The sequence below is a fragment of the Anas acuta genome, chromosome 2 (genome assembly GCF_963932015.1).
Source record: "Anas acuta chromosome 2, bAnaAcu1.1, whole genome shotgun sequence".
In the NCBI taxonomy this organism is placed as follows: Eukaryota; Metazoa; Chordata; class Aves; order Anseriformes; family Anatidae; genus Anas; species Anas acuta.
In genome coordinates, this window is record NC_088980.1 from 73,543,151 (window position 1) to 73,561,336 (window position 18,186).

The 18,186-nt window shown below is 38.5% G+C and overlaps 1 long non-coding RNA gene across 3 annotated transcripts in view; it reads left to right on the forward strand.

Moving 5' to 3' along the window:
- LOC137850615 (uncharacterized) overlaps positions 1 to 3,099 on the forward strand; it is a 79,723-nt gene extending 76,624 nt beyond the window's left edge. For all 3 annotated transcript variants that reach the window (XR_011092677.1, XR_011092676.1, XR_011092678.1), the window contains one exon: positions 2,815 to 3,099. This is a non-coding gene — a long non-coding RNA (uncharacterized lncRNA). The remainder of the gene's footprint in view (positions 1 to 2,814) is intronic.
- The last annotated feature ends 15,087 nt before the right edge of the window (positions 3,100 to 18,186 follow it).

An 18,186-nucleotide genomic window follows, 5' to 3' on the forward strand; every position in this document is an offset into this window, starting at 1 on the left:
AAGTTACTTTATTTGATAAAATACCTGTGGCAACTGGGAAAAAATACCTCATCACAACTGTAGCTGTGGAACTGCTGCACTTCTGTAATACAGTACCTAATCTATTTTGTACATGGAGCTTTCAGGATAGTGTTTATGAGTTCTTGCACTAGCCACCTGAAACTTCATCAGCTGTGTCTTACAGGCAAAGGCTGTGCTGGAATATTTTTCTAAGTGTGCTAGCAATAGCGTTATGTTGTGTAGTACAGTAGCAACATTTTGCCTACAAATGTTGACATTATGCTTTCTGGCTTGTATGAGCTTTTTAAATGTAACAGAGGGATCGTTGACGAGAACAAAAAATGAACTTGTATATTTATTCTAGGCAAATTTATATATTTCTTAATGAAGTCACAAATAGTTGCTGGTACTTATGTGATCTGAATTTGATTCTGCATGATATAAATGAATTTGTCTCTGCGACAGAATCTGTTTGATAGAAATTTGAAGCTAGAAATTCTGTAAACTAGGTCACTGTAATGAAAAGTCTTTTCTGTTCCAAAATACAGGATTTTAATTTTTGAACATGCCAGCAGCTCTGACTAAGCACAACCAAAATTAAGATCTGCACAGCTTAGCTCATTGTTAAATTTTTAAATCCAATTCCTTTCCTCATAGCTTACCTGTTTACCTCTGATGCAATTTGTACATGTATAGATTTTTTTTTTGTTACTGATTCCCATAACACTTTGCACAGTGTTGCAATACAAAGCTTCAGATTCAGTGATGAATTGAAAGAATATGATGTCAATAGCACAGCAGAGAAAGAAAAAAAATTCTGTAAGTCATAAACAGCTAACTTGGTTTTGTGTAGTATAGTGAATACAGTATGTAGAATCAGATTGAAATGTCTGCTTGTCAATAGCAGTTGGGTTAGTGTGAATAAGGTATATAGCCACTGATAAATTTTGAAAAAAAATGTATAAAAGTTTTCTTATACATGTAAATTTAGCACCAAAATGCAATTTCCTGTATTACATTTTATTTGTATGTATTTTCTATGTATTTTTTTTTTTATCTATCAGCTTGCAGGAAGCTTAGGGAGATTTAAATGCTGAATCTGGCTCAACTATATTGTACTCAAAGACTCAGCTGTGCTTCTCAGAAGTGATCTCACTGAAAGGAAATCTGGGGGGCGAGCAAAGCTGAATTTATGTTTCATCACTCAATTAAATGCAACAAAATTGAAAAAGCTACCTTGAAATTCATGTACAACTGGAACAAGAGGAATAGATTCTTGAAAATATAATGACTTGAAAAATACATACTAACATTTGTAGGAAAAGTCTGTTGAAAATAAAAATTTTAAATGTTTATCTGAATTGTTTCTAAATGTTTTTCATATATAGAAGGGAAAGTAGATGCTGAACAGTTTACAGTGTCTAGACTGTAAACTGCTGTGCAGAGCAGTCCTACAGTTTCTATATATGTGATCCCACATTTGGAAAAAAAAAAAAAAAAAAGCAAAGGGAATATTTGTAACAGTAAACTCTTAAAATCACTCATTTTATTAGTTAGCTGACACTGCCACTGCATTGTGCATAAGTAAGTTCTGTACAAGACAGAACCTTCTTGTAATCCACACAAAACCACACAAAACTGATAACATTAAAACTATGCAGAAGCTTGCGTTGTCATTTTGATGAGCAGTTGGTAGCTTAACTGAAGACAAATATACTATGCGTTTAGTTATATTTATTTCATAGCTGAGGCCATAAAGAAAAGAAAGCATTTTCTCCCCTTTTAAAGATAAATTGGGATACAAAGATTGAATATTTCTGCATATTTAAATATAGACTGTTCTTTCTATTGTAATTATTCTATATTTTATACTTTATGATTGAATAGATGTATTTCTTATGGAATACAGAATCCCATTTATTTTCTATTAGTAGAATGAATTTCATAATAGGCAAGATACCAAATAAGCATTAAGACAATCAACAGAATCTGGACTTATGTATGCTTTTGTGAGATTTCTGTGTTGTTTTTCAAAAAATACATAATGATCCAATGACTGGTCTATATTCCATGCCAAAGTTTAAAAAAATAAAAATAAAAAATAGTTCTAACTATGATGAGCACTTACTTAAAGAGCTGCTATGCCAATGATTACTATTTTTTATTTTATTGTTTTACTTTAAGAAATCCTAAAGTTTTATGTGTATTTCTACTCTGTCTTTCTCTGCAGGCCTTCTTATTCATCTATGTGATTTGCAGGTGTGTTGTAAAACAGATTCTGCAGAACAATGTTAACCTTAATAATCTTGAGTTCTAGGAAAGGAAAATATTAAACATGATTTGAACCATCAATTTTATAAAAATAACAATAAATTGAAAGCTGCATTAATTTATACTCAAAAGATAATGAAAGCTGTAGATAAATAATTAACATTTATGTAGTTGGTAAAAATGTAGATAGTGATTACATTAACCTCTATAGCACTTAACATTCTTTGGAAATAATTTGAATGATCCATTTTCTATATCAAAACATGAGGCAGCATATGAATTACTCAGTCTGAAGACCATTTCCTTGTAATAGCAGCTAAAACATATTACATTAACTGTCTTTAATGATGGGGAACCTACAAATATTTCTGAGAAGTCACATGCTTTCAGATAAGCAATATGATTCCGGGGAGAGACCCACTAAAAAGGGGAAGGATGTTTGACAGAATTATTTCTTCTCTTATTTTCCTAGGGATAATTTGTTATTGGGAATATTTGGTCTTTTTCATTTCTGCTTCTTCTTTATTTTTTATTTTTTTACAGAAATTGAAACTCAAGACACTAAACTAGAGGAGTTTTGCCAAAACAGCATTGGACCTCAAACATCTGTGACATAAATACCGATTTATACTTTAGCTGGAACAATCACAAGACTTTGCAGACTTCTAAAGCTTCTGTAGATCAATGAAAAACAAACAAACAAACAACAAAAAAAATAATAAAGCACAACAACATAAGTCTCTTTCAGGAAATTTTAAAGCCTAATGTATCTTTACAAATTTCAGCATTCTTTAGAAGTATTTTATCATTAGGTCAACAGGAAATACAGCTTATCACAGAATCACAGAATCACAGAATTTCTAGGTTGGAAGAGACCTCAAGATCATCGAGTCCAACCTCTGACCTAACGCTAACAGTTCCCACTAAACCATATCCCTAAGCTCTACATCTAAACGTCTTTTGAAGACTTCCAGGGATGGTGACTCCACCACCTCCCTGGGCAGCCCGTTCCAATGCCTCACAACCCTTTCAGTAAAGAAATTCTTCCTAACATCCAACCTAAAACTCCCCTGGCGTAACTTTAGCCCATTCCCCCTCGTCCTGTCACCAGGCACATGGGAGAACAGGCCAACCCCCACCTCGCTACAGCCTCCTTTAATGTACTTATACAGAGCAATAAGGTCACCCCTGAGCCTCCTCTTCTCTAGGCTGAACAAGCCCAGCTCCTTCAGCCGCTCCTCGTAGGACTTGCTCTCCAGGCCCCTCACCAGCTTCGTCGCCCTTCTTTGGACCCGCTCAAGCACCTCGATGTCCTTCTTGTAGCGAGGGGCCCAAAACTGAACACAGTACTCGAGGTGCGGCCTCACCAGAGCCGAGTACAGGGGGACGATCACCTCCCTAGCCCTGCTGGTCACAGTGTTTCTGATACAAGCCAGGATGCCGTTGGCCTTCTTGGCCACCTGAGCACACTGCTGGCTCATATTCAGCCGACTGTCCACCATCACTCCCAGGTCCTTCTCTGCCTGGCAGCTCTCCAACCATTCCTCTCCCAGCCTGTAGTTCTGCTTGGGGTTATTGCGCCCCAGGTGCAGGACCTGGCACTTGGCCTTGTTGAACTTCATACAGTTGACCTCAGCCCATCGGTGCAGCCTATCCAGATCCTCCTGCAGAGCCTTCCTACCCTCGAGCAGATCGACACACGCACCTAGCTTGGTGTCATCTGCAAACTTACTGAGGGTGCACTCAATGCCGTCATCCAGATCATTGATGAAGATGTTAAAGAGGACCGGCCCCAGCACCGAGCCCTGGGGGACGCCACTAGTGACTGGCCTCCAACTGGACTTGGCTCCATTCACCACAGCTCTTTGGGCCCGGCTATCCAGCCAGTTTCTAACCCAACGAAGCGTGCGCCAGTCCAAGCCAAGAGCAGCCAGTTTCTTGAGGAGAATGCTGTGGGAGACGGTGTCAAAAGCCTTGCTGACGTCAAGGTAGACGACATCCACAGCCTTTCCCTCGTCCACCCAGCACGTCACTTTGTCGTAGAAGGAGATCAGGTTCGTCAAGCAGGATCTGCCTTCCATAAACCCATGCTGGCTGGGCCTGATCGCCTGCTTGCCCTTCAAGTGCCGCAGGATGACTCCCAAGAGGATCTGCTCCATGAGCTTCCCTGGTACTGAGGTCAAACTGACAGGCCTGTAGTTCCCCGGGTCTGCCCTCCGGCCCTTCTTGTAGATGGGCGTCACATTGGCTAGCCGCCAGTCAGCTGGGACCTCCCCCGATAGCCAGGACTGCTGATAAATGATGGATAGGGGCTTGGCCAGCTCCTCTGCCAGTTCTCTCAGTACCCTTGGGTGGATCCCATCCGGCCCCATCGATTTGTGGACATCCAAGTGCCGTAGCAGGTCACCAACCAGTTCTTCGTGGATGGTGAGGGCCACATCCTGCTCCCCGTCCCCTTCCACCAGTTCTGGGTACTGGGTATCCAGAGAGCAACCGGTTTTGCCGCTAAAGACTGAGGCAAAGAAGGCATTGAGCACCTCCGCCTTTTCCTCATCTCTTGTAACTAAGTTTCCCCCTGCATCCAGTAAAGGATGGAGATTCTCCCTAGTCCTCCTTTTTGTGTTGATGTATTTATAAAAGCGTTTTTTGTTATCTTTAACGGCAGTAGCCAGATTGAGCTCCAGACGAGCTTTGGCCTTCCTAATCTTGTCCCTGCACAGCCTAGCTACATCCTTATAGTCCTCCTTAGTGGCCTGCCCAATTTTCCAAAGATTATAAACCCTCTTTTTTCTCCTAAGCTCAAGCCACAATTCTCTGTTGAGCCAGGCTGGTCTTCTTCCCCGCTGGCTCATCTTTGGGCGCATGGGAATAGACCGCTCCTGCGCCATTAGGATTTGCCTCTTAAAGAGCGCCCAGCCTTTCTGGACCCCTCTGCCCTTCAGAACCGCCTCCCATGGGACTCCACCAACCAGTGTCCTGAGCAGCCCAAAGTCAGCCCTCCGAAAGTCCAATACAGTGGTTTTACTGGTTCCCTTCCTGGCCCCGCCAAGAATAGTGAACTCCACCATTTCGTGGTCACTCTGCCCAAGACTGTTCCCGACAATCACATCCTCCACCAGTCCTTCTCTGTTTGTGAAGAGAAGGTCTAGCAGGGCACCACCCCTGGTAGGTTCACTAATCAGCTGCGTCAGGAAGCTATCTTCCACTTTCTCCAGAAACCTCCTAGACTGCTTCCTCTGGGCTGTGTTGTGCTTCCAGGATATGTCAGGGAAGTTGAAGTCCCCCACGAGTACAAGCGCTGACGATTTCGCAACTTCTGTCAGCTGCCTGTAGAACTCCTCATCCGTCTCCTCATCCTGATTCGGCGGTCTATAGCAGACCCCGACCAGGACACTAGCCTTGTTGTCCCTGCCGATCCTAACCCAAAGGGACTCGATCTTGTCATTCCTAGCCTCGAGTTCTACAACATCGAAAGACTCTCTAATATAGAGAGCCACACCGCCACCCCTTCTGTGCTGCCTGTCCCTTCTGAAGAGCCTATAGCCAGGCATCGCAGCACTCCAGTCATGAGACTGGTCCCACCACGTTTCCGTGATGGCAACCAAGTCGTAGCCTGCCCGCTGCACGATGGCTTCCAGCTCCTCCTGTTTATTACCCATGCTGCGTGCATTGGTGTAGATGCACTTCAGCTGGGCCTTTACCTTATCCTCCGGCCTTGCTATTGTTCCCCCTGGCACAGCCCCAACAGTCCTTGTTTCAGCCCCATCCCCCTTCTCACCTAGTTTAAAGCCCTATCAATGAGCCCCGCCAGCTCCTGGCCCAGGATCCTTTTTCCCCTAAAGGATAGGGATCCGTCTACGGCCATCAGACCAGGTGCTGAGTAAACTGCCCCATGGTCAAAAAACCCAAGATTTCTGCGTAGGCACCAGCCCCGGAGCCACGTGTTTAACAGGTGGGCTTTCCTTGTCCTCTCCGTTCCCCTCCCTGTCAACGTGGGGATGGACGAACGTGGGGATGCACAGCTTTATGGCTGTGCATAAAGATGAGTTGAACATGAAATGCCATACTTCCTAAAGTCTTTGTGCTGTAAAAACTCAAATCATTATAATGGCTAAGTGAGCCAACTTACATAACTTAAAGTCTTTATTGTGTTGAAATGAGACATTATTTTGTTGGTAAAGTTCTCATCGATATTTATTTCCAGTACCAACATGTTGTAATGGGTTTACATGGCAAGGTTTTGGTAGCAGGGGGCCATAGGGGTGGTTTCTGTGAGAAGGATCAAGAAGCTGCCCCATATTTGGTAAGGGCCCCACTGCTGACCAGAGCCAAGCCAATAAGCGATGTTGTTTTGCGCCTCTGTGAGAGCATATTTATGACAGGGAAAAAAGCGCTGCGCCACACAGCAGCTGGGAGAGTGAGGAACAGCCTTGCAGGCATCAAGGTGAGTGAAGAAGGAGGGGGTGAGGTGCTCCAGGCGCCGGAGCAGAAATCCCCTGCGGCCTGTGGTGAGGACCATGGTGAAGCAGGATGTCCCCCTCCAGCCCATGGAGGAGACCACGGTGGAGCAGGTGGACCTGCACTGACGGAGGCTGCCACCTGTGGAAGACCCCTGCCCGAGCAGATTCCGGGCCGGACCTGTAGCCCATGGAGAGGAGACCACGCAGGAGCAGGTGACCTGGCAGGAGCTGCTGCCCGTGGGGGAGCCAGGTTGGAGCAGTTTTCTCCTGAGGGATGGACCCCGTGGTACGGACCCATATCTGGAGCAGTTCTGGAAGAGCTGCTGCCTGTGGGAAGCCCATGCCGGATCAGTTCATCAACGACTGCATCCCGTGGGTGGGACCCCAGAGCACAGGGGACGAGAGTGACTGAGAAGGAGCGGCAGAGAAGAAGCGCTGTAGACTGACCATAACCCCCATTCCCCCGTTCCCCTGCACCGCTCGGGGGGAGGAGGTGGAAAAGGGTGGATGGGGGGGAAGGTGCTTTTGTTTTTTTTCCTTTGTTTCTCACTTCTCTAGCTTGTTAGTAATAAGCAATAAATCTTACTATCTCCCTATGCCAAGTCTGTTTTGCCCGTTACAATAATTACTGCGTGATCTTCTCGTCCTTATCTCAACCTTTGAGCTCTTTTCATCGTATTTTCTCCCCATTCCTCTTTGAGGAGGGGGAGTGAGAGAGCGGCTGTGGTGGAGCTCGGCTGCCCACTTGAGTGGAACCACGACACGTGTTCATCTTAAGAAGTTGCAAATGGAAATTCTGAGCTGAAAACTATTGAAATATTCATAAGTTTTGAAAACAATTGTCGTTTTAGACTGAAGCTGTACATAGGGTTTATATTTTTATTCAATAATTTTATTGAAAATATTTGTAAGTTTTGTTTCATGAATCTTTCACAACTACTTTTTCTTCTGCGTTTCACTTGGCACTTCATGTTATTTTTCTCTATGATCTGAGAAACTTCACTTGTGCTGGACCTCCTATATCACATTTATAGTATGGCAGTTAGTATTTATAACTCCTGCATTACATCCTTTTGAAAGTGTGAAATTAAACTACTTTGACTTTGATCACCCAAAAAACTATCCTCTTAACTTTAAGTATAGAAATGTTATCATGAAACCTCTTCAGGAATAAAGCGAACCCAGTGTTCTAATATATTCTGAGTCAAGATTCAGGAGATTACTGTGTGGGATTCAACTGGTGCTCTCTCAATATTTTAATTAAAAGGAAAGAAAGAAACAAAAATCAAGTCCTCGTTATTTTTAACTGTGCTGTGAACTCCATTCTTGAGTAAAGTTAGAAAACAAATGCAGTCAATTTAGTAAAGGCAGGTTTTTCACATGGTAGTACTGCTTTGAACAAAATGTAACCTGAAAAAGACTTCTGAAGATGATTAGAAAGAATTTGATCAGAACCACGAAAGACAAAAATCCCTTTTGTAGAATAGTCAGGGCATACCTAAGTCCTTAAGTTTTTACTTAAGGTACTTTACATTTATATACTTTACAAGGACATATCCTTGTTCTCATATTCTATCATTACTATAATTTTCTACAGCCATCTCTGTCATCTCTGTTGGATTCAGTGAATAATTTTAGTATCAGGTGGAAACGTATTTGGGAAAGTCACTTAGAAATTCCAGTTGGACACTGAAGAAGGCAGAAGAGTTTATGATTTACATGTAAACCCTGGCTTTCTGTGCAACAGGTACGTAAGTTCAGCGACTCTTAGATGAACATTCTTAATATTCAAATTTTGGAGGATGAGAAAGTATATAAATGGTAAATTTTTTTTTTTCCTCTTCTAGAAGTTGTAAAACCTTTGTCCAAGTGTACTTTTATAGGAGGTACAAGCTTTTTTTTTTTTTTTTTTTTTTTTTTTTAATGGAACCTTAAAACACAAGTAAGAAAATCCTGGGAGGAGAAAACCCCTGAAATGCCAAAAAGTTCTAACCAATTTTGAGAGTGTAATTTTCTGCAAAGCTTCAGTTCTGTAGTTGGATCATCCTGAATGTTGATAAGATTCAACTATTTGTTTTTCTTACTCCTTTCAGGGCTTCCTCACAGCCTTTGACTTTTGTCATTGTCTTTCACATCTTTGACCAGTTCTTCCCTTTCGGGGAATAGCTGGTCCACAAGTCATATGGTCATATATGTCAAGAAAGTGTCTTCAGGACACTTCACATATCTCCTAGATGTAAGTGTCCAACCCTATTGTCCTTCCAGCCAATATCAGGAAGGTTGAAGCCTTGTCTGAACATTCCAGCTCTGGCTCAAGAATTCAAAAGCTTCAAAAGGCTTTTAAAGAATCATTTAAGTTTCCCAAAATTATCTCCTTGCAGCTATTACATGTCTATTAGGCTATTGAAGCACATTTTTTCTGTTCTGTTTAATCTATACATAACCTAGTAGCTACACTCTAAATGATCTTCAACCAAAATTAATATCTTATGTAAAGGAAATAATGATAGCTGTTTAATTATTCATTCATTTCAGTTTATTATGAATCATTCTAAAATCATAACAGGACATGAAAAATTTCAGCTGAATGAATGCTTACTTACTATAACTGTCAGACCAGTGAGTTTAAACTATTAACATTGTAGAAGATAAACAGTATTTATTTGATATTTTTGATATAAGCTATTTTGATCCTGAGCAACTGAGTCCTTTTTCAGCATGTTTTCTTCTGCAAAATAAAATATATATATATAATTTTAAAAAGTGATTCAAGTAACAAAGAAAAGTAAGATTATCTTTGATTTATGTTAGGTTATTTGATTGTTTGTTTGGGTTGTGTTGCCTATGACATTTCATTACATAGTTTCTAAGATCAGAAGAAACAATATGTCTGTCTAATTTGATAGTCCATAGGAGATAGCCACTATTAAAATATATTTGCATCACATCCATAACTTCTGAAAAGCATTGATTCACTTTGGCAATAATTTAAATTGATGCAGAGACTATCAAAATATTTCAGTAATGGGGTGTTCTTGCCACTATTTCTAGATTGGAAAGTAGATACTTTACAGTTTTGTAGTGGGTTTTGTATTTAGTTTGTTTGTCTTTAAAATGCTCATTATCTTTCTGAAGAGTCATCCTTGGCTAGGTATTTGCTCTTTACTTAACTTTCACAAGGCTGAACTAAACTGATTGAGTTGTTCAGATTTCTGTCTGCAGTGTTGGTTAACCTGGTTGCAAATCACTATTGCGCCTCTTCTGTAACGAGATCAATATAGCAATATATCTCTACTTTATAAGTTCTATTCAAGTTTTTTATGTCATATTTTTAAAAGTCCTGAAAAGTCTGTTATCATCAATTATGGAAAGAATGAACAGTGTAAGTTATCAATATTCTGTAAAGGTTATACCTACATGAATGTCAGCTGTTTGGGTGTCAATGACCTCTGTCATTCTTTTGCTGATAATCTGATTTATGTAGAAGATGAAGGCCTAGATAAAAATAAAGAAAATGAACCAACTCAAGACTTTTTCTCTTCTGCTTCCTTAACATTATATATTAAAGTTCTGATGTATTTTTGTATTTACTGTCAGCTTTTCATGTTTCACTCTATATGCTCAACATACCCCAGTGTTTTCTGGAAAGAGTTAGGAGACAAGGTCTATTGTGAACGAAGATTCAGCATCTTCCTTAAGGTTGCTTGTGATATTCCAATAACTCATAAGCAGTAGTAACATTTACTAATTTATGGCATCATGTGCAATCTGTTAAAAGCTCTTAAGATTAAGAGCTCTCCATTAACACCAGTGACAGGACCCACGGGAACGGGGTTAAGCTGAGGCAGGGGAAATTTAGGCTGGACATCAGGAGGGGGTTCTTCACAGAGAGAGTGGTTGCACACTGGAACAGGCTCCCCAGGGAAGTGGTCACTGCACCGAGCCTGTCTGAATTTAAGAAGAGATTGGACTGTGCACTTAGTCACATGGTCTGAACTTTTGGGTAGACCTGTGTTGTCAAGAGTTGGACTTGATGATCCTTAAGGGTCCCTTCCAACTCAGGATATTCTATGATTCTATGATTCTAAGATGAAATTACTTTCTATGCTCGTACAACAGGTTTGATTTCGGGCTAATCATTTGTCATACAAGCACACCTGTTTGCCTGCCTTCTGCTTTGAGCAATGAAGATGCATGAGAAGATTCGGAGGAGAGAATTCATGCACTTAAGAACTAGGAAAAGGACAAGTTTTCTTTGTGTACATGTACACATACTTACACACACATATATACGTGTGTGTTTGTTATCCAGTAAATTTGATCAAATTTCTGACTGAAGTGATAAAAGTATTTTTGGTGTATTAAAAGTGAGTGGTAGCTGGGAATTTTCTCCTCTGATAGTTTTAAAATTTAGCTCTTAGCCATACCAGTTAAATAAACATACTGAAGTTGACACCAAGTTACTCAGGGCATGCAGTGCAACAAGGGTAGTGGCTGCTTTATACCATAATACTAATTTGTGCTAAAGAATCTCTCAAAGGTTAAAGGAAGTCTGTTTTAGCTTGTCACCATTGTAGTTTGGAAAACATAACAAACCAGATATTTATTTTCATCATGCTTTATTAATTTTTGAAAAGTTTACATAAGTTATATGGTAACTCCTTAAAAATAGCATTATATCTGTGTTGGTTGACAAATCTAAAGTCGAAATATTCCTAATATTTTTCAGTGTCATGATAATTTTAATTTATTAATTGTGTTTTCTAAGTTAAAAGCTCTGTTTTCTGTTCTTCCAGCCAGTCTTTACATCATATTCACATTCATAATTACAGCCACTGTATAGGGGCAGTATAAGGGATAATTGAACCATAATATGATATGAAGGGTGGTTAAAAAAAAAAAAAAAGTGTTTCACCATTTTTGATCATCGAAAAAATTAATTATAGTTTTATTTTTGGTCCATTCTTCAGTAGATTAAAGGAGGAAGCATTCACACACAGGAAACTGTATTATTAAAACATGGCACGCGGCAAATCCTTGTCATATATTTATGACATTTTTTTCAAAAAATTACAGTAAATATAATGTTACATACTGGAGTATTGAAATATTTTTGTCGTTCCTAGAACAAATCACAGAGTCCCGGGGGGGGGGGGGGGGGGGGGAGGAGAAATGCATTCTGATAGATGCATATTTTGAAAGAGAATGCTTTGGCCTATTGTCTGCCTTGAAATTCTAGAAACCAATATGTTATTTAACATGAGTAATGCTTAGTACTTTTCATGCAAATATAAGAGAGACATTGACATCATCATGTTAATTCTCATACACTGCACTTTATCAGGGAGCCAGTGAAAGTACATAATTTGCTGAGAATCATATGAGCAAGCCCATGGCAGATCTGGAAATTAAACTTAAATCTCTGTTTGCTGTACTTGTACATTTCTATAAATCCACAGAAATTCTGCTATTGATTTCTGTAATTCCACAGTCAGAAATCTTACCTCTAAAATCCCAGGCCTATATTTAGTAATAAGCAATGTACAAACATTTTATTTATATCAGAAACATCTTTAAGAATTGATGAGTAATTAGCATGCAGAAATCTTTCTATAATCCCCTACAGCAGACTGATGACTCTCAGAAAGATACAAAGACAGCACCAGTGCAGCAAGATGCGTGGCATACTGTTCTTCACATCTGTGCTTTCACTGTTTTTTTCCTGCATTATACTCTTCTGCGTCATCTGAGAAGACGCTCCAAGGTCTTTCCATAATTCTTGTGCTTGAATTTGGCCTCATATAGTAGTTCGGAATGGATACTAGTTCAATATATTGTGTATGTAAAACAGCCTTTCAATAAATAATTATTCTGAATAATAGTAGAATCTGATTCCAAGAGCAATAGAAAATACTCCAAAAATAGTAATATTCAAAAAGGTCTTTTGCACCAATTCCTTTATTTTTCTGGCATGTAAAGGCTTAGCTTTTGGCTCTCTCATGTGATGCAATACAGAGAAGTTTATATGGGTTATCTGCTATATTAAAATACATTGTTTTTTATTGCTTTTTATAATAGGACTACAGATTCTTACAGTCAGTATTAACAGATCATTGACAATTTATTGAAATGCATTAGTAACCTAGTGCAGTCTGAACAGTAGATTTACTGTGTAATCACAGTCATGTAAAAACAGAGCTAAATCCAAATTAAAATGCATGCTATATTATAACAAGAACTGCCAGCCCTTAGAGTATATGCAAAGTGCTGGTATAACAGGAGTTTTATCTAGGTTGATGCTTTAAGGCACGACTCTTAGAAATATATATATATATATAAATAAAATATATGCTATATAATATATATTTTATATATTATATATCTTACATCATATTATATATAATATAATATAATATAATATAATATAATATAATATAATATAATATAATATAATATAATATAATATTATATTATATTATATTATATTATATTATATTATATTATATTATATTATATTATATTATATTATATTATATTATATATGATGTAAGATATATAATATTTATTTATATATATATATATATATATATATTTATTTATTTATTAATAAATTATATTTATTATATATTTTTTTCCAGACAACAAGATTGCTGCATCTACTTCTGTATTATTTGGGCCTACCTAGAATTCTTGCTGGTCTTGTACTGTTATGTAAGGGCAAAAATAAGTTCTTCCTGCAGTTTATGCTACATTTGGAAGGGGAAAGGTTCCTTGGGTTAATTTCTCCCTCTTCTAGGCTATTAGGAGGAAGATGAATTGAACTACAGTCTTCCAGCAAGTAACATGTGGCCCACTGCAGTCAATAAAATAGCACATAATAGAAATTGCATTCTCCTCTTTGAAACAGATATGACTGAGGCGTGAAACTTGTTTCCTGCAATCCAGTAAAAAGAACATAATACTGTGAATTCATAAAGGATGTTATCTTTTCGTAGTGATGATAATGTAACATTTTCATATTTCCTTTGTTTGGCAAAAGTAAAATTACTTTCTCTGTAACTGGTTCAAAGTGCTTTTACAGAGAGTTTTATCTGTATGTTGTCTGTTACCTATAAAAAGATGGGGGCAGGTTGTTTTTTCTGCCATCTTTTGTATTGGAAGACATTAATGGAAGTTTACATCCATTGACTTTTCCTCACAACACAGAAGTGTGTGAGCTGAGAGGTCTTTCTGAGGCGTATGAGTTTAACCCTGGAAAAGATGCTGTTATATATGTGTTACATAGGAGATTTCTTCCACCTCTGGGCTATAAAATGCAGACCGCTGCTCTTGTAAAAAGCAGTTATATGCCAGTTCACAAGTTTATCAAACTCCATCTTAAAATTCTCCTCCCAGTCTTCATCCCATATTCCATGGGGAGATTCTTCTGGAATCTCACATTTTGGGTTTCTGACCTAAATACATTAATTGAGATTGTGTATCTTGTTGTGCCTGTGTCACTCCTATGTCCCTTTGTCTTCATTGTCTTTTCCCCTTGTTTATGTATTACCAAGAGATGTACAAAACTTCCAGATAGAAGGAATGCCTTTTACTAAACTAGTTGAGGTATTGAAACATAGCATAGGAAAAGTCTGTGTACACATTCATTCTTCAGGTTTTCAGAGGATTATTTTACTCTGTAGAAGAAGGTAAGATCTTGATGTTGTACAGGCACTGCTCAGCAGTCCTCAAACACTGGGTACTGTTTTAACAACACCGTTTTAGCAACAAATCCAAAAAACAGCACCATACAGACTGCAGTAAAGAAAATTAAGTCCATCCCAGCCAGACCCAGTACAGAGTTATAGTGGACATAAAAACTGGTAACAGTCTAGGGCCTTTCAGTATTTCTTTCATCTGTAGTGAAGATTCATATCCCAAATGGCCTTCATTTTGCTTTTGTGCTGTTGTGTCAGTAAGGCCTCTGCACTTGGATTGTCTAAATGGCTCTTCACTCCACTCTTCCAGTTCAGATTATTTTATTCTGACCATGAGTGTCCAAGAATTTCAGATGAGGTCTCACTTATGCCTTTTAAAGGTAGTATTATCACCTATCTGTCTGTACTGTATTAGTATTGATTTACACATTTGAGGGATCTAGTTGTCTTTTTTTTTTTTTTTTCCCACAGGTCCTCTTCACTGGCAATTATCTAACACCCAGTGTGCTTTCCCTCAGTATTTGTGACTACTCAAGATCCCAGTGAAAAGTCAGGATTCCCATTAGTCCTTAATGCACTTCTCCTAAACAAATCATTTCTGAGATGTCCCACTCTACCAGTGGTTTTCAGTGTTCCAGTCATTTTCTGCACTCGTTGTGCTTTGTCCTTCTGCATTGTAGTAGGAATCATTTCCTACTGTAGATGCATTGTAAAGAGAAAAGACTATAATATGTGAGAAAAGTGAAATGCCAGAGATTTTAAAAGTAGGAAATGAACTTTGCAGAAACTAAAAACTTGATCTAAAAGCTGTGAGCATAATTCTTTCTCTACGAAAGTCATATGACCATATGACCAATCTGTCATTTACTCATGGTCACAAAAGGAATTTGTTCCAGTACAAGGAACTAAGAGTTGATCTTTCATCCCTATCTAGCAGTTACAATAAATAAATATATAAATAAAAATAAAATCATCCTGGAGCCTAAATGAGGGCAATTACCAGATGCCAATGTATTCATAACTTCAATAATGTTTATGGGAGACACAATGTTATGGTCATTTTCCTCAATTTTCCTCAATTTTCCTCCTTTTTCTGCAATTTATCAACTCTCCACTGCTTTTCAAAGCCATACTGAGCATTCCTCTCTTATTCCTCTTTCCATTATCCTATATTTTAAAAAGGAAGTTTCCACATTAAATTGAGATACTGGTGTAGTTAAGACAGAAATTACATTTAAGAGCTCTGATATGCTGGATAGGATAATTCTTTTTCTTGCAAGGTATTAGCTGTTTGCTGTTGGCCTTTGCCAGCAATCCATTGCCCTAGTCCTTTTTCCTGACAGTTGTACTGTGTGGATGTTATTTGAAGAGACAGAAACAAATATATATGAGGTATTTTAGCATCCAGCTATTACCAAGAGGCCCTTGTATAATACTTTGTAGTCTGTTCTATGTATCATAGAATCTAAGCTTATTAGTGTTACACAAGCTGAGCACTACTCAAAGAGGTAACAGTGCATAGGTGTTTGCCTGTTTTTGCATATGCAAGTTATCCATGCAAAGCAAAGTCTTTTACAGTTCATCACACCCAAGTATTCAAAAAATATACGTGCAAACCAAAACACCCCACTGCCCACATTTCAATCAAAAAGTCAAGAAGTCGAAAAAAAAAAAAAAAAGTGTCAAAGGGGAATGTTTTTTGTTCTTTAAATTTAAACATTTTTTACATTGCTAAAAGCAAATCAGACGATAAGGATATATGGATAAATGAATTATTCTTAAAAAGAAAATATTGAGTCTAATAACCGGTTAAGACTTTGTTTTGTGTAAAACATTGTTAAGAGGTGCTGGAAAGGAAATAAAATATGGGCAAGGTCTAATGTCTGCTTTGATAAAGGTAGTTAAAAATAAGAAAATATTTCTATGGCATTGTGTCCTGGCTTCAGTTAGAACAGAATTAATTTTCTTCCTAGTATCTGGGAGGGGACAGACCCAGGACACATTGAAATGTCATAGATTATATATATATAAATGTATAATATATATATATAAATGTCAACTATTGCTACAGCATAGGCATGTACGCTAAAGTGATTCTTAAGGAGCACCCTCTCCCTCCTCTGAGTGATAATTTGGGATACAACAATAAAGACATTTTAGTTTCTCTAATACCTCTAATCCTTTAATTAGATTTGAAACTATTCAACTTTCTCTTTGAGTGTCATGGTCGCAGGATCATATTGTTGATTTCTCTTCACTTCAATGGGCAAATAACTACAACCTGATGAAGTGTGAAGATTTCCAAGGGACTGAGAAGTAACTATTTAGCAATTCATTGCATCTCCTTAGGGAGATGACATGCCTATGGCAATGTTGCTTTTTTTTTTTTTTTTTTTTTTAATGTTAAGGTTAAGATTTTCAGAATGAGATTAACCTTGCTCAGAGAAAAGAAGTTTCCAAAGGGATAATCAGTTCAGTCCTATATAGCAGTTTTTCATTTTTTTTCTCCGAGTGTGGGTTGTTTTTTTTTTCTGATTTTAATTACAATGATTTTTTTTATTAAGGTCATTGCCCTAGAGATTACTCTAGCATGCTATTTAAATTATTAAGAGTTAGATAATGCAGTCATGGGAAAGCTACAGTCTGACAGAATAAAAATCCCCAAGATTTTGAAGACTTGGTGGGAAAAGGTTCACGGAGTAGTGGACAAAATAACTGAAAACACTTAAAGTCCAAAAGGAAAAATCCATGCTTCATTTTCTATGCGTCTGAATTACTTGATTAACAGGTTTTATTTTGTGTTTTCTATTTTATGCTTTAAATTGGTGGGTACAGATTACCATGGCAATGGTATCTTCCATGACTTACAGATTTTCTGTATAAATTGCATCATTCTTTTCATTACCACTGCATGCACATTAACAGATTAGTGTTGACAAGTAGCAGAAGTCTCTGATAGAATAGTCAAAATCAGTGTAGTTAGGGACATAAGATTTAAATGCTTTCTAAAATCCTTGGTGACGATTGAAAGATACATATCCGAATTCTTACCTATTTGTGTTATGTTAATGGACCAGGCACAACCCTGACTAACTGATACGAATTTGCAACTTCCCCCTGTACTCAGCTCTGCTGAGGCCACTCCTTGAGTACTGTGTTCAGTTTTGGGCCCCTTGCTACAAGAAGGACATGGAGGTGCTCGAGCAAGTCCAGAGAAGGGCAACAAAGCTGGTGAGGGGTCTGGACAAGTCTTACAAAGAGTGGCTGAGGGAGCTGGGGTTGTTCAGCCTGGAGAAAAGGAGGCTCAGGGGTGACCTTATTACACTCTATAGGTACCTTGAAGGAGGCTGTAGCGAGGTGGGGGTCAGTCTATTCTCCCACGTGCCTGGATGAGGGGGAATGGGCTAAAGTTGTGCCAGGGGAGGTTTAGGTTTGATATTACGAAGAACTTCTTTACTGAGGGGGTTGTTAGGTATTGGAAAAGGCTTTCCAGGGAAGAGGTTGAGGCACCATCTCTGGAGGTGTTTAAAAGACGTTTAGATGTAGAGCTTAGTGATATGGTTTAGAGGAGAACTTGTTAGTGTTAGGTCAGAGGTTGGACTAGGTGATCTTGGAGGTCTCTTCCAGCCTAGATGATTCTGTGATTTTGTGAATTTTCTTGCTTCTGGTGGGAGAAATTTGCTGAGGCTGGTTTGGGGCTTAACATGTTCTGGTATTGAACCATGTATAAACTTCATTACAACTTATATGAACTAAAC